Source organism: Malania oleifera, chromosome 11 (genome assembly GCF_029873635.1).
Source record: "Malania oleifera isolate guangnan ecotype guangnan chromosome 11, ASM2987363v1, whole genome shotgun sequence".
Taxonomy (NCBI): Eukaryota; Viridiplantae; Streptophyta; class Magnoliopsida; order Santalales; family Ximeniaceae; genus Malania; species Malania oleifera.
The window spans coordinates 58,567,830-58,590,842 of NC_080427.1; the positions used below are offsets into that span (position 1 = coordinate 58,567,830).

General features: G+C 36.8%; 1 pseudogene; it reads left to right on the forward strand.

The window, feature by feature from the left end:
• The first annotated feature begins 18,268 nt into the window (after positions 1 to 18,268).
• Positions 18,269 to 22,717, forward strand: LOC131168019 (protein TOPLESS-like; annotated as a pseudogene).
• Positions 22,718 to 23,013: the final 296 nt, after the last annotated feature.

Below are 23,013 nucleotides of genomic sequence, written 5' to 3' on the forward strand. Positions count from 1 at the left end.
GCACAGTACAAAAAATGCTCACAACCTTATTCTCTACATAACTACCAATCAGAATTAAAAACCGAGTCTTACCTCAATTTCGAGCCAAAACCCGAGAATGCCCGAAACGAAAATTTGATCCATAGAACTTGTAGAGAATCCTTCCTTGATCCTTGTGGTAACATCGAATCGTCAATTCTAACGATGTATGGCAAAGAAATCTAGAGAGAGTGTGTACGATGAGTTTCTAGATAATGAGAGAAAGAGAGAAATTGAGTTTTCTTAACTGAGAAGTAATGAAAATATCTATTTATAGCCCTTTGACTCGGCCGTCCTCGTTGACGAATGGCGTCCTCGTCGACGAGCCCATGTAGACAGCTCGTCGAAGAAACAGTGACCTCGTTGATGAGCCTAAGATTTCCTGATTTCCCGAAACCTCTCGGCTTCTCCTCGTCGACGAGTACTTCGTTACCGAGAAACCTTAAGCCTTCGTCGACGAACGCTGGCTTTGTTGACGAAGCCTACTTAATTACCATTTTACCCTTCTCTTAATTAATTAATTAAATCCATATGTCACAGTTCGGGTTCTTACAAATGATATTTCAGGATTCACAATGATCAAGCATGTAAATATAAGGTCAAGGATCCATTGCAAACTTATACTTCAAACAAGGATGATCATATGAAGCTTAAATCATGATTTTAAAGATGATATTTTAAAACTTGAAGAAAATGAGAGAAAGCATAAAAGTATATCAAAGCTTGAAGAAAAGCAAAAGAAGGAAAAAGAAAGCAAAGCAAGAGAGTTCAAAGAAAAGACAAACATGAAGACTCAAGCGCCAAGAATGTTCAAAGTTCTAGAAGTCTTTATGTAAGTGCTTTATATTTTAAATATCTTTTGAAATATTGTTGAAGCTCTTTTAGGGTTAAATATGGACTTAGAGACCAAATTTTTAAAACCCTAGAAAATGTTTCTAACAAGTCATATTTAAGTCTTTCAAATAACAAAAGGGATTAAAAATAAAAAATGAAAGTTTTTCAGAAAATGGACTAGTCGGCCGACTGACCAGAACACACTAAGATTGGCCAGCCAACTGACAAATACCAAGAATGAAAAAATCTACTCAGTTGACTGACAGTTTGAACTGAGATCAGTCAGCCGACTGACCATTTTGAACATCGTTGAGTTAGCCGACTAAAAAATTTTTAGAATTAATTTTTGGATAAATAGAATATTGTCAGTCGCCTATCCAGCAGACCGACACTATGAAATGAACTACCCAGTCGCCTGTGTTAGTTTTGGTGCAACCCCAAGAGGGGAGGTGAATTGGGAATTTAAAATTTGTCGCCTAGGTCTACTGGTTTTATCAATAGTGTAGCACAACCTAGGGTCAGTCTACGCAATCAACAAATAAACATACATATGCAGTAAAAGTAAAGTGCGAAAAGTAAACAATACACGCAATATGTTATCGAGGTTCGGTCAAATTGCCTATGTCCTTGCCTCGGCTACACTAGCACAAGGATTCCACTAAAGCTCACTTAATGGGTGGAGCGGCACCGGTTACAACCAGGTCAATTCAAGAGGCTGACCTCAACTAACATGCCTTACCAGGATGATGCACCTAACTTTCCTGACTGAGTCTAAGCCAGTTCGGGACTATTCAACAGGGCTAATCTCCCTCTTCAGGCCCATGCCCTGGAATACAACCAATGTGTATAAATTTTGTACACGAAAATACCCTTCTTCACAAGCAGATATGTGCGCCAATACAGTTCAATCAATATTGCAAGCATGAATGATATGTAAATATGCTCAGTGCTCTAATGTGTGCTAAACACTCAATCAAGTATAAATTATCAGTCCCGATCTAGAGTGTATATCAAAGCAAGATTTGAAACACAATACGTGAATAATGCAAGATCAGATCAGTGTTTCAAATATGCTAAGCAAGTTGATTCAAACAATCTCAACAAGATATTTCAATATACAAAGCACAAGGGAGTGTTTGAAAAACTAGCTTTTGAAAAGGATTTTGTACACAAAAATATAGGTTTATGTGTTTTGCAATGACAATGCAAGAACCACGACCTTCTAAGTCTTCCCACACAAGATTTATCAAGTAAAATCGGTGGAAGAACTTAAAGCTATACTCTCAAATAAAATCAATCAAATAATATACCAAATGCGAGTACTAGCTAGTAAGACTAAGCACAATCAGTTTAGAAATACTCACAACACTTAAAAATCAAGAAAAATGGAGTGTATGAGTGTTTGGGAGTAATATAGGCTAAAAGGATACTTTTGAAATTGAGAGAATTTTGGCCTTAATGAAAATGCTAATCCTTCGCAAATTATGACGAATGAACGGGTATTTATAGGTAAGGAGAAATTTTTGATCGTTAGGGAGCCAATGGGAATAATTAGATTTGTTTTAAAAGCCATTAAGAAAATTAATCCAATTTACCACATTTAAAAATTAGTAAAAAATATTTTAACCCGTAAGGTTCGGGTGCCCAACTTGAGGTTCGAGTGCCCAAACAAACTTACTCATAAAATTGATTTTTAATGGTTCGGCTGCCCAAAGAAACGGTCGGTCGGCTGAACAAAATTCTACTTGTTCATAAATTTGGGTGCCCAGTTCCAAGTTCGGTTAACTAAACCCACCAATTCAGTCGCCTAAGCCCAATTTGAACATGATTGTTTGGTTGCCTAAGTAGTTGAAAAGTGTTCTAACACGGGTTCAGGTGCCCGAGGGAGATACGCTCAAATCAAGTTCAGGTGCCCGAACACAAAGTCAACATATTGACTTGTTCGGTCGCCCAAGCCGTTTTACACGGCTTGGGTTTAGTCTCCCGAACCCTCTCAATATTCTCAATTAAGTTCATTTTTAGCCAATTTTAATTCCCCATATATGAAGAGTGATGTCGGGGACTTTGTGTACTAAAAGTACCTAAGGTCCAACTAAGGTCTGTTATAAGCATACCTACCTACCATACAAATTATTACAAGTCGTAGGGTGTACAATCCATAATAAATACTACATCCCAAAATGAAGAAATGAAAGATAAATACAAATACAACACAAAATTCTTCATTCGTTGGCACAAACACCGCACGCCATCATGGTATGTCTTTTAGTCCGAATACACGTGCACAGTGAACCTACATGTAAGCCTTAGTACAACCATCAGTACCAAGAGTATTTATCATGATCAAAACTAGGCGTGACCTATCAGGTCAACAACCTGTCCAGTCGACTAACATCACGGAATTTTAAATTTTGAACCTCAACGGGAAAATTCTAAAATTAGTTTTTCAAATGTGAACGTTATAAAAACTTGATGGACACTCCAAGTAACTTGGGAAACAAGGAAACTAATCCTAAAAGGTCTATAAATACTCCCTTAACCCCAAGAAATTAATAACCAAGGCAATCACACAACATTCTTGTATTCAAACTCTCAATCTCTCTCAAAGTTCTCTATAGCTCATACTCTACTGGGGCAATTCATCTGAATTGCTGCTGAAACATCAACCTACGGTTCTAATACTAAAGTTTTCTAAATCATTAAAGAACCCTTGGTGATCTCTACACTTGAGCTTCAATTCTATTTCATATTGATATTTAAATTCTTGAAGTACATAGTGCTGAATTTGTACTAATCTGCTCTGTTTTGAGAGTGTGCTTGTACTCAGTGTTTACTTCATAGTTTTTGTAGTTCTTAGACGATTCAAAGTGTTTGGATCGTTGACCAAGCGTGGGGTATCGCTTGGAGAGGTGCAGCTTTAGCCTAATTAAAGGAGTGACTGAGTTAGGGGTATCACTTGGAGAGGCGGGCTCTAGCCTACTGAAAGAGTGCGTAATGGTGTTGTTCCACCCAGAAAGGAACTGGTTTAGTGAATCCTTTGGTGGTTTTTTAAAGGCGAGGACGTAAGTTGGGGATAAGCCGAACCTCGTAAAAACCCAGTGTCACTCACTTTGTCTTACTCTCTTTACTTTCAGCATATATAAATTGCGTGGATGTTTTAAATTCCTTAATCATATACACTACGTGGATTAGATATTAAATAAACTTAAGCTTAATTTTTTTTTAGGATTGCGAAAACCAAAAGGGAGTACGTTGGTTTATCCATACTTTGCGGAAACTGTAAGGAAGTACGTTGATTGGTTAAAACACCCAAAGACTCTTTAACCAAGAGTTTATTTAACATCTAAACTTTTGGAAATACTATTGGATTTTATATTACACTTCATTTTGAGAAAGCAAATTCATTATTACATGGCTTTATATCAGCAAAATTACATTATCAATTTTTACTTTAAGAGGTGGAATCAAAATCATATACATAAGGCTGCAAACAAACAAAGAGTTGAATCTTATATCTTGGTTTAGATATTGTGGTTGATTGGATAATTAATTGGTTTGATTGTTTGTTTAAGTTTTATTGTGTGGTTGTGAATCGTATAAAGACATAAGTATTTTCTTGTGTATTGAATAAATTAACAAGAAGTCAAGAAATTATTAAAAGAGTAAAAGAGGTTAAGGATCCTTAAAAGGAGTTAAAAGAAAATTTTTAAATCTAATTCACCCCACCCCCCATTTTTAAGACTACACCTTAGTTTTCAAAATTCTTATTAGGCATTCATAAATCACACCTTATTTTATATATGTTTTAAATATTTATTTATTTTTTAAAGAGTTAATTAAGAACATTAGATTCAATTTAGGGATAATTCATGGTTAATTAGGTATTATCCATAGAACAGGAGTTTAGGGAGTGCTAGTATCTTTCCCTCACATAACTGAACCTCTGATCCCAACTCTAGTAAATGTATACCAAGACTACTAGTTTCTTGGTATCAGGATCATTCTGGAGACTAATTAATGAGTAGTAATTAAGTAGACTAACCCCACCTAGGAGAATAACAATTTAGTAGCGACTTCATCAAACTTTCAATATTATTATTCCTTACTGTTCCTGATCCTTTTTTGGGGTTTGTGACACTAGTGATACATACACACACACATACAAACATCTATATAGAGAATGAAAAATTATCGTTCTTATGAACCTATATGCAATTTTTTTGAAAAAGTTTTACTTCTTATAGAACAAGTTTTTGGTTGAATCCTTAATTTAGTGCCTTCATTACATCTATAGATAGAATTATTATTTGATTATAACATAAATACTTAGCCCATCACTCAAAGTATACAAAAGGAGCATGGGCTTACTAGCTATGAATCATATATGAAAGTACAAATTTTCATTGTCATTACTTCATTTTAATTAAACAAAGAAAAAGAGAAAAAAAGGAAGAAAAAGATAAGCGACAACATTAGTGTATTATCTCGCTATCATTATTGTCATTATCATTACTGAAAGAAAGAGAATTGCCTAGGGATAATAATGCCACGTGAAGCATACATGTTTTCAAAGTTTCTAGTTCTTTGATGATGTTCTTTAACAATGACCCATTACTAACAAATAAGAAATTCATATAATAGTCGTCACTTATCTCTTAACCCAAGGCTCATGTGAGCATCATTTTGCACGATACATTTTACAAAATTTTCATTGTCAATTACCTCATTTAAATTACATAACTCGTATGTATTATTGATTCATCATAGTCCACCCTGTGGGGAATGGTGTATTCCGAAGAGAAAAGAGGGGGGGTGAATAAAGTTCTAAAAAGATTTTGCTATTTAATTTTCCAATTCACAGAAATTATATCCCAATTAAAATATAAGCATGTATGCAAAATAAACAAAACAATAAAGAACAAGCATACACGTGCATAAAATTAAAGTGCGAAAAATATAAATGAGAAAAGGGAGAGAGAGAATGACACCATGATTTTTACGAGGTTCGGCTATACCCGCCTACATCCTTGCCTTGGTCAAACCCCCCCAAGGATTTCACTAAACCACTCATTTAACATGGCAAAGCAAACCACTTACACACTCCTTCAAATAGGGTGGAGCCCCCCTTTACAATACTCCTTCAATAGGATGGAGCCCTCCTTTCCAAATGGTACCCCACGCCTAGTAAACCAGTCCTTCTAGGCAGACCAACCTCTCCAAGTGATGTCCCCTCACTTGGTCCACCCCTTCAATAGGGTAGAGCCCCCCTCTTGAAAAGATGTCCAAGAGAATATGCAAGATAATCAAAAGTTAATAAATGAGCTTTAAGCAAAATATTTATAGGCACTTTAAAAAACTAGCAGTTAAGTGACCGTTGGGGCATTAAAATATTATTATTATTAAATTTTTTCTACTATTTTTGGCTTAAAAATGACCCAACCCAAGAGTTTCAGTCGACTAGCAGTGGGTCCGATTGACTAGCCTTAGACGATTTTCAAATCTCCGAGGTTCGATCGATTGGGGCACAAGATCCAGTATGTCGGATCATCAGGTCAATCAACTAGGCTTTAAATAGCTTTCAGAGGCTGGTCGACTGGGGCCTTTATGGGGGCCAGTAGTCAACCTTGTTGCATTCTAGCAAGGGCCTATGGATCAAATTGGCTTGGTGGGCCAAGCCCGCGGCGGATTGGTGCACTCCTAATGTCCACTCGACGCTTAGTGTGGCGCTCTACGCTGCCTTTTAAAGGAATTAGTTGCGCCCCTTCTAAGACCAATTGGTTTTAGAAGAACTGGTAGCACTGATCCAGACAAGTGGTATCAGAACAAGGTCGCGGGTTCAAGCGCCCCAGGGTAGGTGCTAGGGGGGAGATTGTTGGCTTTATAGGGGCCAGCAGTCAACCTTGTCGCATTTTGGCAGGGGCCCAAGGATCGCATTAGCTTAGCAAGCCAAGTCCGGGGCACCCCTGCATCGATTGGTGCAACCCCTCATCTCCACCCAACGCTTAGTGCGGGGCTCTACACTGCCGTTTAAAGGAATTAATTGTGCCCCTTATAGCACCAATTAGTTTTAGAAGAACCGTAGCCTTGATCCTGACAAGGGAGAGAGAGCGCAAACACAATAATTTTATGAGGTTTGGCAAGTCCTGCCTACATCCTCACCTTAAGCCAACCCACTTGAGGATTCCATTATCCTCGACCACAATAATTTTATGAGGTTTGGCCCCCCTTTACAACCACTCCTTCAGGAAAGGAAGATGCTTCTCAAAAAGTTAAGATGTACAATGTAAAATTTGCTCAATAGAGTTTTAGGGCTTCCTCTCTCAAAATATTATTCAAAAGTGAAGTGTGCAAGAAATGCTTTCAAAGATCTAAAAAACCGCAAATGATTTGTCCAAACATGTTTTTCAAAAATAAGTGCCGGAGAAGTTAGGGTTTAGCTCAAAATGATTTTTGCAATAAAAAGATGAATAAGCTCTTTGAATCTTGCAATAGAAATGCTCAAAGATTCACAAGCACCAAGAGGTTTCATCTCAAAGATCCAGGAAAGGAAGTTTTTTCAATGGGAAGAATATAAGTTTTGGTAATTGATATTTTAAGACAAATGATCAAGCAAAAGTACACTTTATTTATATAAATTCTTTGCCGTTCCTAAAATACCATTCTTTAAAAAAAAAATTTAAAGAAAACAAATTTAAATTAATGAATAAATTAATAAACTAAATTTCTTTATTAAAAAAAAAAAAAAGCACCCCATAACCCAAATTTAGACTTCTTGCCAACTAGTTATCTTCATACAATGATTATTTTGTCAACTAAATGGAACACATGAACCATTCTTTTTTTCTGCGTTCATTAAAGGCTCAACCTCAACTAGCAAGAAATTATCCTTCTCTTGTTCATACCCCTTTCCACCTCCATAACTAACCCATTTAGTATGCTTCATTTATGAAGCAAACCAGGTAGGAGAAAATTACATAAAATAAAAAATGATATATTTATACAAATTAACATAAAAAATTTTTTTACAAAAAATAAAATTTCCCACAATATTTACAGTTAAATACATCTTCAATTCCTCACGCCCCTCTTTCATCTACCAGCCCGGGATAAATTACTTCCACAGATTTAATCATTGATAAAGAAAAATAAAAATAAAAATAAAGGGTATACGTGCAATGGCGCACCCTTCTTCATCTAGGGCACAAGGATTTGAATTTTCTCAATATTTTAGTTTAATGAATAAAAATTAATTTTTTAGGTTTTTGATATAGAGAGAAAAATATAATATACATTCTGTATTTTATTTTCTTTCTATTTTTCAAAAATATTTAACAAGCACTGCTAGTTGAAATTTTTTCAATGTTTTTTAAAAAATAAAGGAATGTCAATTTTCTATTTGGTTCTTAATATTTCAAATTTCTTAATTTTAAATAATAAAAAAAAAATTGAAGTTAGAAAAAAAAGACAATATATATTTCATTTTATATTTACTTCTTATTTTCCTTTCTGATTCTCAAAAAGAAATTCTACGGCGCGTCCAAAAATATTGAGGAAGCATTGCTAGTTGGAATTTTATTGCAGTGAGTGATAGTTATTACACAACCAAAATTAGACACAAAAAAATAGAAATTGAAGACGACACAAACAGATGTCATGATCGACAAAAAGCTAAACCTATCCTTCTTAAGGCCAGCTTTTGAAGCATTGCACCGGCGGCGGCGACCATTAGTACTAACTCATCAGAGAAAATCATCCGGCCACGCAGCTAGCTCAAACTGCATAGGAGAAGAACGATCCTGGTTGAAAGTGCATGTACCGCTTCCCCTCTCTCCCGCAATCAGCGTCGCTTGACTCCGACGCCGGCGGCGGCGACGACAGTGACGAAAAGCATCCGTTTTCTTTTTCTTCTTCTTCTTCTTCCTCATCGACGTCCTTGGCGCGGGACTCCAGAAGACTCCACGGAGTAAGGAAAGAGTAGCCCGTTTCAACTTCCAAGAACGACGTGAGGTGCGAGTAGTTCGCCGCCGCCGCAGTCGCCGTCGCCGTGAGTTCCTCCTCCGCCGCCTTTGGGTGCTCTTTTTTCAGATTTCGCACGGCGGGCTGATAGGGGATATGATAAAATGAGACGGGAGGGCGGCGGTAACAGAAATAGGGGCGGTAGTAGTAGCGGCGCCAGTAATAGGCCGCCGTGGCAGTGGGCGGCAGATAAGCAACACCATGATAAAAGACGCGAGGGCGGGGGTAACAGTAGCAGTAGTAGCCCCCCCAGTTACAGTAATAGGGAAAAGGAGTGGGAGGAGGGGCGGGCATGATGATGGAGCTGGATTGAGAGTACCAATTACGCCGGAGAGTGGGTATGGGAGTGGGCGGCGGGCGAAGGTTAATTTCTAAATTTGAAATTGAAGAGAATGATCGATGTGTAATCTTCTGCATGTATATATATAGGAGAGGGGAGGAAATCATAATTCGATCACCGACTTGGCTTATTTCAAACTGATCGCCGACTTGAATTTTAATTCTCTCTCTCTCTCTCTCTCTCTCTCTCTCTCTCTCTCTCTCTCTCTCTCTCTCCTTTCGTTAAGACCACACGTGCTTTGGCCGTTACATAGTTTCAAATTAAAATTAAAATTAAAATTTCAAATTAGTTGCAAGCACATTTTTGAAAAATTAAAAGCACATAATGTTTTTGAAGTTATTTGAATTTTTTTTTTTAAATAAACTTATTTTCTACAAGTGAGGAAGGCCTAATAAGTTTGTGTTAAAATATTAAAATTCATTCCTCCAAATTAGATTTAAATGTATTTAAAAAAAACTCAATGCAAGTTTGAGTTTCATTTAAATACAATGTAAGAAATTCATGTTTCCGAACTAAATCTTAGTTTAATAATATTGACATGTAATTTGTACCCGAGACTTTATTGTGTGTGAATTTGAATAGAACTTAATACAAAATTACATTAAATTGTATTCAAATCCACATCAATATAACTCCAAATCTTAAATCTATGCTGCCAAATAGTACCTTTTTTTTATACAGCTTAGATCCCCCTCACTAGTCCATCCTTTTAGAAAATGAATTGTGAGTCAGTTAATTAATTTTTCCTTTTTATTTTTATATTTTAAAATAATCACAAAAAAAAGACAACTGACTTTTTAATTTTTTTTAAATTTATATAAGGCAATATTTAGAACAATAGATTTTGAGGTTTGTATTTGAATTTCTGTGTATATAGAAGAACTTTTAAATATAATTCATACAAATTAAAGTTCAAGATATAAATTCCCAACTTTCATAGGCAAATTAAGAAATTTAGAAAAATAATAAAAAGAAGTTTTCTAATTTTTCTACATAAATTTTGAAAATTAAGAATGGTAGCATTTTTGTAATTGCTATAATAATTTTAAATAAAAAATAAAATTATTTTCATAAGTAAATGGGTCAAAACTGTTTTTTATTGTTCATTTATTTCATACAAATGTTGTAAAAATAAAATTAAAATTAAAATTTTAATAATCTTTTTAAAAACTAAAATGGAAAAGGAAAATTGTTTACTGCAACTAGACAAATCCTTAGACTTCGTTTGGAACTCGAAAAATATTAGGGAAAGGAAAAGAAACTATCAAGGAATCTATGTAGGGGTGAGCAAATGGTTGGATTGGCCAAATTCGGTTAATTGACCGAATTAACCGAAATTTTCGGTTAATGAAAACTGTTAATCGAATTAACTGAATAGAGGGGCCGAACCGAACCTGACCTAATTACCTTTTTGGGTAATTCAGTTAACCGAATTAATTTAAAATTAATTAATAAAAACATAATATAATTGTAGATTTTTTTACCAAATACTAATAAACATATTAACAAATTAACATATACTCATTAACATATTAACAAATTAACATATTAACAAATTAGCATATACTAATTAACATATACTAATTTATATTTAAATTTTAAATAATTATTAAATAGGTTATTTCGGTTAACCGAATTAACATTCCTCTTAACTGAACCAATTAAACGAACTTTATAAAACCATAACCGAACCAAACGATCTTGTGTTCTTAACCGAACCGAACCGACCAATTTCAGTCGGTTAATTCGGCTAATTTGGGTTTCCCCAAATTATGCTCACCCCTAAATCTATGTTCTCATGTTTTGTTATCGAATAAAATATAAAAGAGAATAAAAAATATATATCAAATTTTGATTTTATATATGCATTATTAATATATAATTTTTCTTAATTTTTAATGAGACAAACTTTCATTGTTAACCCAATTTATGAAAAATGAGTTTCTTTCCTATTTTCATTTCCTTTCCTTTTTCCAAGAATCCAAACAAACCATGAATGTTTCTTAACATCATTTCATTTTGGTGCTCTCACTCTTTCCAAGGATTAGGATCGAGAAGGTTATAAAAAAATATGCATTGATATATTGAATTTTTGTGCTAGTAAAACTTTATCAATTTTTAAATTTTCGTACCCTACATGTTAGGATAAATGTGAATGTTTGGAAAGATATTAAAAGATAACTGAACTGGGTTGCTAATGAGTAGAGACATACAAGTGATTTTTATAATTTTACATGTTTTATTTATAATTTTTTTTAAAAAATATTTTATCTTATTCTAGCTAGTTTGTCAAATTAACATTGGGTTTTAATCCTCCATACTTGAATGTAAGTAAGTTGCTCTGCATGTATCTAATTTCAATTCTCCTAAGGGGAGAAGGTCCAGAACACAAACACAACATACACAATCACACTGAAGACAAAAAAAAAAAACAAATTACGTGGTTCTGCCAAACTCAGCCTACGTCCACATGAGAGAGGGGATCTCACTATATGATCAATAAGAGAGATAAAATAAAGGAGGAGTAATATAACTCAACTCAACTCTTGGCACTAACGTCTCTGCCACACACACACACAGCTGCTTGATTCTGCACTCTGTATATATATATATATATATATATATATATATATTCCATAGACATGAGACAAAGCAATAAAGAAATACGCATGCCCAAGGTTGCTCATGCTCCAGGAGCTGCACCTTCCCAAATAGAATTAAATGCATCCACATGTGTGAGTCAACAAATCACCTCCTCCAAACATGTTGGGGCAACTAAGTGTTTGCTATTCTAATGCTACAACACTGTGACCTCGCCCTAGAATCTAGGCGTCCACACCCCCTCGTGAGAGTGCCCGCACCTCCTTGCTGAGGTGTTCATGCAGTGATCATCTCCTGGATAATTTCAGTAGATCTAAGAGACCCACTAAATGTGAGCATAGCTCCAATTTCTCTCTAGTCACTGTCTTTGTCAACATGTTTGCTGGGTTTTGGCTGCCAAGGATCTTCTCAACTACTAATACCCCTTCGTCTAGAATAGATCTGATGAAGTGATAGCGGAGTCCAATGTGCTTGGTCTTTGAATGGAAAGCTGAATTCTTCGCCAAGTGTATAGTGCTCTGACTGTCACTATACAAAACACTCTTTACCTGCTTGAAACCTAACTCTATCAACAAACCTTGCAACCAAATCATCTATTTGCTAGCTTTCGTCATGGGTACATACTTTGCCTCTATAGTGGATAGAACAATGATTTTTTGTATCTGTGATACCCAACTAATGGCAGTAGCACCTACTGTGAATACATATCTAGTAGTGCTTCTTCTGTGATCTATCTCGCCAGCAAAGTCTGCATCTACGTATCCCTGCAATGTCAGATCACTTTGCCAAAACATAAAAATTTGTTAATTGTACCTCAAAGATATCGAAATATCCATTTTACCGCTTCTAGTGGATTTTTCTTGGATTCGACATGAATCTGCTAACAGTTCCCATTGCATGACTGAGATCTGGTCTTATGCAAACCATGACATACATTAAGCTTTCTACAACTGAAGCATATTTGTCCATTTCTTTCTTCTCTTCCTCTGAATCTGGAGACTGAGTATTTGATAACTTAAAATGACCGGCTAATGGTGTGCTAACTACCTTAGCATCACTCATGTTAAACCTTCTAAGAATCCACCTGATGTACTCGGCTTGAGACAACTATAAGGTTCCCTCCTTTTTGTCTCCAGTGATTCTCATCCCAAGCATCTGCTTTGTTGGACCTAAGTCTTTCATTTCAAATTCAGTGGACAACTACCTTTTTAATTTTCTGATCTCTTCCATGTCTAATCCTGCAACCAACATGTCATCAACATAAATCAAAAGAATCATGTATATCTCCTCCTCTAGATCACCATGGAGGAAAGCAGTTTTTATATCTAACTGCTCAAGGTGTAAATTCGTTGCTGCAAAAATGCTCAAAACTGTCCGAATGGTTATGTGTTTCACAACTGGTAAGAAGATTTTTGAGTAGTCAATACCTTCTATTTGTTGGAAACCTTTGACCACGAGTCTTGCTTTGTATCTTCTCAAACCATCATGCTCTTCTTTTATACGGTACACCCATTTATTTTGAAGAGCTTCTTTTCTCTTGGGTAATCTAGCTAGCTCCTAAGTCCTATTGTCAATGAGGGATTTCATCTCATCTTTCATGGCAAGTTCCCACTTGCTAGCTTCATCCACCTGACATGCTTTATCATAGCACTTTGGTTCACCTACATCAGTTAGTAACAAGTAATCCAAATATTTCCTATTTGGTATATGCGGTTGGGAAGACCTCCTTAGTGTCGGAGTAGGAGTAGAAGTTGGAGTCTGTGGTGTTTCAGAGCACTCCTCTATAATAGATTCTTCTGTCTTGGAATTATCAATAGTCCGTTGTGCCACTTTGCTGTTAGTGAAATCATCTAACTCTACAATATCAGGGTTATATAGTGCAAAATTACTTGATGATGTCGTGTCTTTGTACATAACCTTTTCATTGAAAACAACATCTTGACTTTTGATTATTTTCTTATTTTGATCATCCTAGATGCGACAACCAAACTCATCTTCACCATATCCAAGAAGTGTGCATTTTTGAGATTTTGGATCAAACTTGCCCCTAGCCTGATCACAAATATGTATATAAGTAACGCAACCAAAAACTTTTAAATGTGAAAGTTTTACCTCCTTTTTGCTCCATACCTCCTCTGGTAACTGGAACTCCAATGGTACAAATGGACTTTGGTTGATTAGATAAGCAGTTGTGTTGATTGCTTCTGCCCAAAACTGTTTTGGTAATCCTGCTTGTAATCGCATACTTGTGGCTCTCTCAGTCAAGGTTCTATTCATTAATTCTGCTATGTCATTGTGTTGGGGTGTACCTGGTACGGTTCTTTCAAGTTTGATCCCATGCTCGTTGCAAAATCTTTTGAATTCTCTATCTTCATATTCACCACCATTGTCTAATCTCACCGTTTTGATTTTTAAGCCTATTTCATTTTCCACCATTACCTTCCATTTCTTGAAAAACGTACTTTAGATTTATATCTTAAGAAATAAACCTATACCTTCCTGGAATGGTTGTCAATAAAGGTGACGAAATAGGATTTCCCGCCAATGGATGAAACAAGGCTCGATCCCCAAACATCGGTGTACACCAGTTCTAATTTTTCTTTCTTTGGAGTTATGCCGAATGTCTGAAAATCGACTCTTTTCTATTTGCCGAGGATGCAACTCTCACATTGGTCAATATTAGTTGACTAGAGACCTGGTATCTTTCCCTTTGAGTTCATGATTTTCAAACCTTTCTTATTCATGTGACTGAGTCTCTAGTGCCTTAGGTTTGAATCTTCATGCCTTGCAGCAACTGAAATTAACATGCAAGCATTTATGGTCATATAAAGAGTACCAATTTTCTTACCGCGTAAGCATATCATTGCGCCTTTAAAAATTTTCCAATTATCGCCACAAAAAGTTGTAGTGTATCCTTCACTTACAAGCTGTCCAAGAGACTTACATTTTCTTGAGATTAGGGACATATCTGACATCAGTCAAACTCCAGGTGGTACCTATAAAATTTATTTTTGCTTTTCCTTTTCCTATAATTTCACAAGATTTGTCATCACCAAGATAAATATTGCCAAGATTTCCGGGTACATACTTGTTAAGCATTTCTTTGTTGCATGTTGTATGAAACAAGGCTCCAGAGTCTAATACCCAAGACTCTCCCTTCCTTTCCAAAGAGCATAACAGTGCACCTCCTTCTCCTAAAGAAGAGGCGACATTTGCTTCGGTCTTATTTTCTGGATCCTTCTTCTGGGATCGATATTGATTTTTGTAGTGGCTAGTCTTGCCACAATTTCAACACTCGATCTACTTTTTGTTATGAGTGTTGGAATTTCCTAGAGCTCTTGATTTGGACCATCTGTTTCTCGATCTTCCACAATTTTGATTTCTGTTTTGATTTCTCCCCCTAGTCTGTTTCTCACCTTATGTGACCAAGGCACGCCTTTGGAGGTTAACAGTTTGCTTTCTCAAGGTGTCAGTATCTTGTAGTGAAGTCATCACTTCTTCCAAATTCAAGGTTTCCTTACCAACAAGCAATGTTGTGACAAAACTATCATAAGAATGTGGTAGAGATGCCAGGAGAAGAAACACTTTATCTTCTTCTTCAACTTTTACACCAAGACTCATTAATTGGGTCATGATCTCGTTGTAGTCATTTATGTGGTCAAAAATATTTACCCCTTCCTCCATTTTTAGCTGATAGAGTTTTTTCTTCAGAAATAGTTTTTTGTTAGAGATTTTGACATGCATCTCTGTTCTAATTTTTTCCATAACTCAACAGGTGATGATTCATCTAATACAAAATATTTAACTTCATTTGACAGGCATAAACGAATAGTACTAATCGTTTTCATTTCCATCTCTGCCTAATCATCATCTTTGATATTTTCTGGCTTCTTCCTAATTAGTGACTTGATCAAGTCAAGTTGAATCAAGATATCCTTGACAGTACTCTGTCATAAACTGAAATTATTTCGACCATCAAATTTCTCCACGCCGAACTTGGATGAATTGTCATCCATTATAAAAGAGAAATTTAGAGGCTGATTTTAGCAAAATCGACTACACCAATGCGTTCGGAATGGCCAAAATAGATAGGAATGTGTCTGACCTGATATATGTGGGCCCTACAAGTGACGTGGCAGGTGGGCCCCATTGGTGACGTAGCAAATTGGCCCACTAGTGATGTGGACAAATCGGATCTCTGATGTGGCGTGTGTCAAGCACTTCTTCTGCACAGACAACTTACTACTCCAATGCACATATAATATTCGAGGATAAATTCAAGTCACTCCTTTTTGTTTTCAAAAAAAGGAGTGAAGTGACCACACCTTTTTTTAAAAATAAAAATAATAAAAGACCTCACATTTATTGTTTAGTGACTTGCTATAGAAGATTCAATTATCTTCTTCCTTCACTTTGCTCCATCTCTGCTCAAAGAAAGAAAAAAATAAAAAATGGAGGTCTTCGCAAGACCTCACTAGGCAACCACTTTCACGGCTGAAAGATTCGACACGATCAGCAGCGAACAATTTTTGCGTGGAAGCAACTCGAGAAGCTGGTATGGCGGTGCGTAAAGTCACCCTTCATGCCTCTGCGACTGCTGTCTCAGCTTCGACTCGACATCGCCGAACCCGAAGGTAAGCTCAGATTTTCAATTGCGTATCTCACATTCTCCAAGCTCTAATACCAATTATTAGGGGAGAAGGTCTATAACACAAACACAACACACACAATCACATAGAAGACAAAAAAAAAATATTATGTGGTTCAGCCACACTCGGCCTACATCCATAGGAGAGAGGGAATCTCATTATATGATTAATAAGAGAGATACAATAGATGAGGAATAACACAACTCAACTCAACTCTTGGCGCTAAACTCTCTGCCACACACACATAGCTGCTTGATTCTGTACTCTGTATATATATATATATATATATATATATATATATATATTTTTTTTTTCTTCACACACTCTACACTTCTTTACAAAGCAGTGTAAATATATATATATATTCCAAATACATGAGACAAAGCAATAAAGAAATACACGTGCCCAAGGCTGCGCATGCATGCTTCAGGAGCTGCACTTCCCAAACAGAATTAAATGCATCCACGTGTGTGGGCCAACACCTAATGCTCAATCTCCAAAAAAATTTAGATATGTTAAAAAATCACAAGCTATAAATAAGGAAAAATATTAAGCCTCACCAATTCAAGTACACCCTCACCCTCCAAAGCATTGCAACTAGGGGTGAGCAAATGGTCGGTTCGGTCAAATTCGGTTAATTAACCGAATTAACCGAAAATTTCGGTTAAAGAATAGTGTTAACCGAACCGACCGAACCATTGGGCCTCATCGAACCGAACCTGACCGAATTTATTTTCGGGTAATTCGGTTAACCTAATTTAACCGAGAAATATGAGGGAAGGGGGAATTGGGAAGGTAAATCCAGAACAAGGGAAGGGGGAAGTCAAAAAGGAGTTGGGGGAGATGATTGAGCTCGGGTGAGCTTGACGCCGATGACGATGAGGAGTCGGGGGTGGTTCTCGGTGACGATGGTTGGCCAGTGGCGACGGCGATGGCATCACGTGAAGATGGTGGTGCCGTGGTGCGGAGCAGTGAGCTCAGGTGAGCGAGAGAGATGCAGTGACTCAGTGAGGGCTTCCAACTTCTCACTTCAGAGAGCAGTTACTATGTTGCACTGTTGGTGATGATGGCCGGCGACGGCGACGGCAATGGCGATGGACACAGATGAAGGCATCGCGTGAAGATGGTGCCTGGTGGTGCAGAGGAGCTCGGGTGAGCGAGAGAAAGGCGACAGCGATGGCTTTTGACTTCAGAGAGCAGTGACTATGTTGGTGATGATGGCCGGCGACGGCGATGGCGATGACGACTGCGACGGCGACTGCGATGGCGACGGCGACGACTACGGCGAAAGGCAGTGAGGGACTTACATGTTCTGACTTCTGTGAGACTGAGAGCAGTGAGAGTGTGAGACTGTGAGAGTGTGAGACCGAGAGTATGAGAGGGAATGAGTGAAATCGGATTTTAATTTACTAATTTATATTTAAAATTTAATTAATTTGTAAATCGGTTAATCGGTTAACCGAATTAATATTCTCCATTAACCGAATCGAAACCCGATTAACCGAAATATTAGAAAAAATAACCGAACCGACCGAACCGAACTTTTTAACCGAACCGAATCGATCAATTTCGGTCGGTTAATTCGGTTCATTCGGTTTTTCCCGAATTATGTTCACCCCTAATTGCAACCCGCTCTTTCTCATGTATAAATCAAAGACGAGATGAAGACATTGCCAATCCCCTGTCCCCCATTTGAGAGTGAGAGAGCACACACATAACTAGATGACAGTGAGTTGCTCCTTATGGCACTGTTTCATTTAGCTAAAAACCCACGCAAAGAATATATATTTAAATAAAACACTTCCATTATCAACTGCTCGTTTTCAAGGTAAGCTTTCCTCAAGCCCTCTTCTTTCTGTCTTCTGGAATCTTTACTGTAACTCCTCTTCTCTCTCTCTGTCGGCGACTCTCTGTCTTCTGAGTTCTTTATTTCTTCTCTTCAATCCATCTCTCTACTCGTTGTCAAGGTAAGCTTTCCTCAAGCTCTCTTCTCTCTGTCTTCTGGAATCTCTACTTTAACTCCTCTTCTCTCTCTCTCTCTCTCTCTCTCTCTCTCTCTCTCTCTCTCTCTCTCTCTCTCTTATTGACATGCTTTTTCAATTCTCCCCTTTCCTTTGTTTCTTTGATTCCGTTTGTTTAAAGCTGCTTTCATGCCCATGATCCTTTAAAAGAAGCCCTATTTTTTTTTCTTTACTTTTGAAGATGGTTTTGGTTAATATATGTCGTTATGATGTTCAATCTGTGCCATGGTCGTATATATGTTGCGCAAATATTGGGTTATTGTGATCTAGTTTTTGGTTAGTATTTGAATTTAGTCATTTGTGCTGTTTATTTTCAATTTGAATTTTGGTGTTGACCGATGCCCTGTTTTTTGTTTTGTAATTTGTGCCTTTTTGGAACAGATCTGCTGATATATTTGGTGATTTTTGTTCATCTGGGTTTGAAGACGGGGTAGTTACAATGTCATCTCTCAGTAGAGAGCTTGTGTTCCTGATCTTACAGTTTCTCGATGAGGAGAAATTCAGAGAGACTGTTCACAAGTAGGTTTTGATTTTGATGTTTATTTATTTATTTATTTTTTGGGGCATACGTTGATTATGTTCTCATTTTTTGTCTTATTGTATGGTTTGTTTTATTTTTAGGTTTGAACAAGAATCTGGCTTTTTCTTTGACATGAAGTATTTTGAGGATGAAGTGCATAATGGGAACTGGGATGAGGTTGAGAAGTACCTCTCTGGTTTCACCAAAGTAGATGACAATCGTTATTCAATGAAGACATTTTTTGACATAAGTAAACAGAAGTATCTTGAAGCATTGGATAAGTATGCTTGAAACTTTTAAAATGTTTCCTTGCCATTGAACTTTTAATGGGAATTATTATTATTTTTCTATGTATTATTTTCTTAAATAATCACTTTGTCCGTGAATTTGGTCATTTGTATTTTTTTGATAGACATGACGGGTCCAAGTCCGTAGATATCCTTATGAAGGACCTTGAAATGTTTGCCATATTTAATGAAGAGCATTTCAAAGAAACTCAGCTCTTAACACTAGAGAATTTCAGGTATAAATTTTATATCAATGTCCTTAAATGTCACTTTGATGCAGGTTTAGCTAATGTAGTCAATACTGACACGATGTGTGGTAGGGAAAATGAGCAACTGTCCAAATATGGCGATACAAAGTCTGCAAGAGCTATAATGTTCGTTGAACTCAAGAAGCTTATTGAAACGAATCCCTTATTCCGTGATAAATTGACGTTTCCTAAGCTAAAAAATTCACGGCTGCGAACTCTTATTAGCCAAAGGTAATTTGTAGGCAATGGTTCATATAGGTTGAATGGTTTGGTTGTATACTTGAATTTAATGTGACTCTCAAGTGGCACCCATTTGAACTGAATGATTCCACTGTTTTGAACAGAATTTATTTCAGTGCTTTTCATCTCCCATGCCATTTTAAATGAGTAGTTGTTGCTTGCTAAGGTTACTTTTAGAATTTAGATGCTTACATAATTTCTATTCATTATCAATTCTATTGAAATTTATAAAAGAATGTTTTCGTGATTGAAATGCTATATGAAATAAATCTGATAACTTTCTCAGCTATGTGAAGTAAATCTAGTTCTCTTTTGGTGAATAAAATGAAAATCTGAATTTTCGTAGAATGCCCAAAAGTAGCAAAAAAAGTCTTCCAGTTATAGCCCATGGAATATATGCTTCACAGGATGGGACCAGGATACAATATTTGCAATCTTTTAAATCCTAGTTTGGCAATACTACTCGTCATCAGCCTAGTTTATATATGGAGGATACTATTTGCATACTTCTCCTGTGTTTAGTGCACACAGATACTGATTTCTTATATAAGAAATGTACAGCTTAAATTGGCAGCACCAGCTTTGTAAAAACCCAAGGCCAAATCCCCGATATAAAAACTCTCTTTGTGGATCACTCGTGGACAACCAAATGGTGCACGCGCTCCATCCCCTGCAAACAATCCCTTGCTAGGGTCCTTAGCTAAGTCTGGAGGGTTTCCTCCCCTAGGTGCACATGGGGTGGGTTATCCGGCCTAGTTGGTGGTGTTATCCATTTTGGTTCACATCTAAATATCTTTTAATATGATGACATTTATGTTCTCAGCCTTTTCAACCTACAGCTGCACCAGTTCCAGCTCCCCTTGCAGGTTGGATGTCCAATCCTTCTACTGTAACCCATCCAGCAGTTTCTGGAGGAGCTATGGGCCTTGGAGCTCCATCAATCCCAGGTATTATTTTCTCTTGATTTTATACCGGCCTCCAACTTTTAATTTTATACAAGCCTCCAAGTTTCGTTGTGTGATGGTACCACATCATGTATCATATCATTGATTTTTTCTTATTTATTCGTTCCATTTCCTCTTGTAGCTGCTTTGAAGCATCCAAGAACTCCAACTAATCCTTCCGTAGACTATCCTTCTGGAGATTCAGAACATGTTTCCAAAATAACAAGGCCCATGGGGATAATTTGGTTTGGCTTTTGCCACACTATCTCTGTACCCATCTTATGAGCTCCTGTTGGTGCAAGTATTTTACTTTGACTACTATTTTTGTTGATCTTTGTTTGTTTTTGTTTTTTTTGGATTACGCACCGAGTATTCCCGTGTCCGTTTTACGATCCACGTGACTAATCCTGCGCCCTTTGAAGTTGATCTCACAACTCCAAAGGAAGGGTAAATTCAGGAGTTCAGGAGCTAAAACGAGCCCAAGAGGATTTGATTACCTGACCTCATGAGAGGCACTCTCACAACCCGCACTACCACCTGAACCACACCCTGGGGGTATCTTTGTTTGTTTTTCATACAGGTAAATCTGCCTGTTAATGTGTTGCCAGTATCATTTGCTGGTCATGGTCATAGTCAGGCATATAAGCACCAGATGACTTGCCAAAGGCTGTTGCTCGAACTTTGTATCAGGGATCGTCTCCTATGAGTATGGATTTTCATCCTATTCAACAAACATTACTTCTAGGTGCGCTTTTTTGGTGCTTATTTTAATATTTTGCTTATGTGATCTTTTAATTTACTACTGTTTGGCAGCTGGTTTTTTTCTGTTACTGTTTGAGCTGGAAATTGATTTCATCAATGTGATGCTTCAGTTGGTACCAATGTGGGGGACATTGGGCTGTGGGAAGTTGGATCTAGGGAGAGATTGGTTTTAAGAAACTTCAAAGTTTGGGATCTTGGTGCTTGTTCAATACCCCTGCAGGTTTGTCTCCTTTCATATCATTATTTAAAGAAAACACCCATTATTTTGTGCTGGAACATTTAATGCTTGCTCTAGTGCCTGAAAGCTGTACTTGTATTGATGGAATTCAGGCAGCACTTGTTAAAGATCCAACCGCATAATTTGGAGTCCTGATGGTTCTTTATTTGGTAAGCTAGAACAAAAGTTACATGACTGTTCTCCTGTGGAACTAGTAAAGATGGGGAGTCATATGATGTTGAATGGAATGAAAGTGAAGGTGCAGTTAAAAGAACCTATCAGGGATTACGAAAAGGTTCCTTGGAAGTAGTGCAATTTGATACAACTAAAAACCGGTTTTTAGCTGCTGGTGATGATTTCTCAATTAAATTTTGGGATATGGACAACATTCAACTTTTGACAAGTATTGATGCTGATGGAGGCCTTCCAGTAAGTTGTATATGAATCTGTGTTTTCTTTTGGCTACATGGATCAAGCAAACTAAGGGAAGATTTGAAGATAAAAGAGTATGAGTTTACTTAATTTCACCTCTCCTATTTCCAGGCAAGTCCTCGTATTCGCTTCAACGAGGATGGCACTCTACCGGCTGTTCCTGCTAATGAGATTGGCATTAAAGTTTTGGCAAATTCTGATGGTCTGTGGTTATTGCGCTCGCATGAATTTCCCTTTTCTTATGCCTAAAGAGCGTCTGAAAGCTTCTCTAGATTGTTGGACATCTCTTTTAATGAGAAATAAATTCTTTCTGATATGCGTTACCCAATGCAGCCAGCAATAAACCCATTTGCCGCCGCTGCCGCCATTAGTGCTGGACTTGCAGACAGAGGTGCCTCTGTGGTTGGTTTTTCTAGAATGGGTCGTCTCTTATGCCTTTTTTTCTTTATATATTTATTATTTTTGCACATGTATCCTTCAGCGTGTAGCTAATTTCCAGGAGCATTTGTTCTATCTTGGATCACGTTGTATTGTAATATTGAAAATAATTAGTAACAGTTAGTATTGGAGCTTGGGCCATTCATTTAACCCTAACCCGCACAATAGAAGTCTCTGACGATGAACCCCCCCTTCTTTTTTTAAATTTGTGTGTTAGAAATTCGCCAAAGAATTATGTGATCCACCCCTAAAAATCCTAAAAAAATTTAAGAATTTGATTAGTATAAATTTCAAATCTTAAATTTGACTGTGTATAGATTTAGACAATGTTTAAATCTACATAAATCTAAAATTCAAAATCCTTGCTCTCAAATACTATCTTCAAATAATTTACTTCAAATTTTTATATTTCTTTTATATTTATTACAATTACCACAAATGTTTAC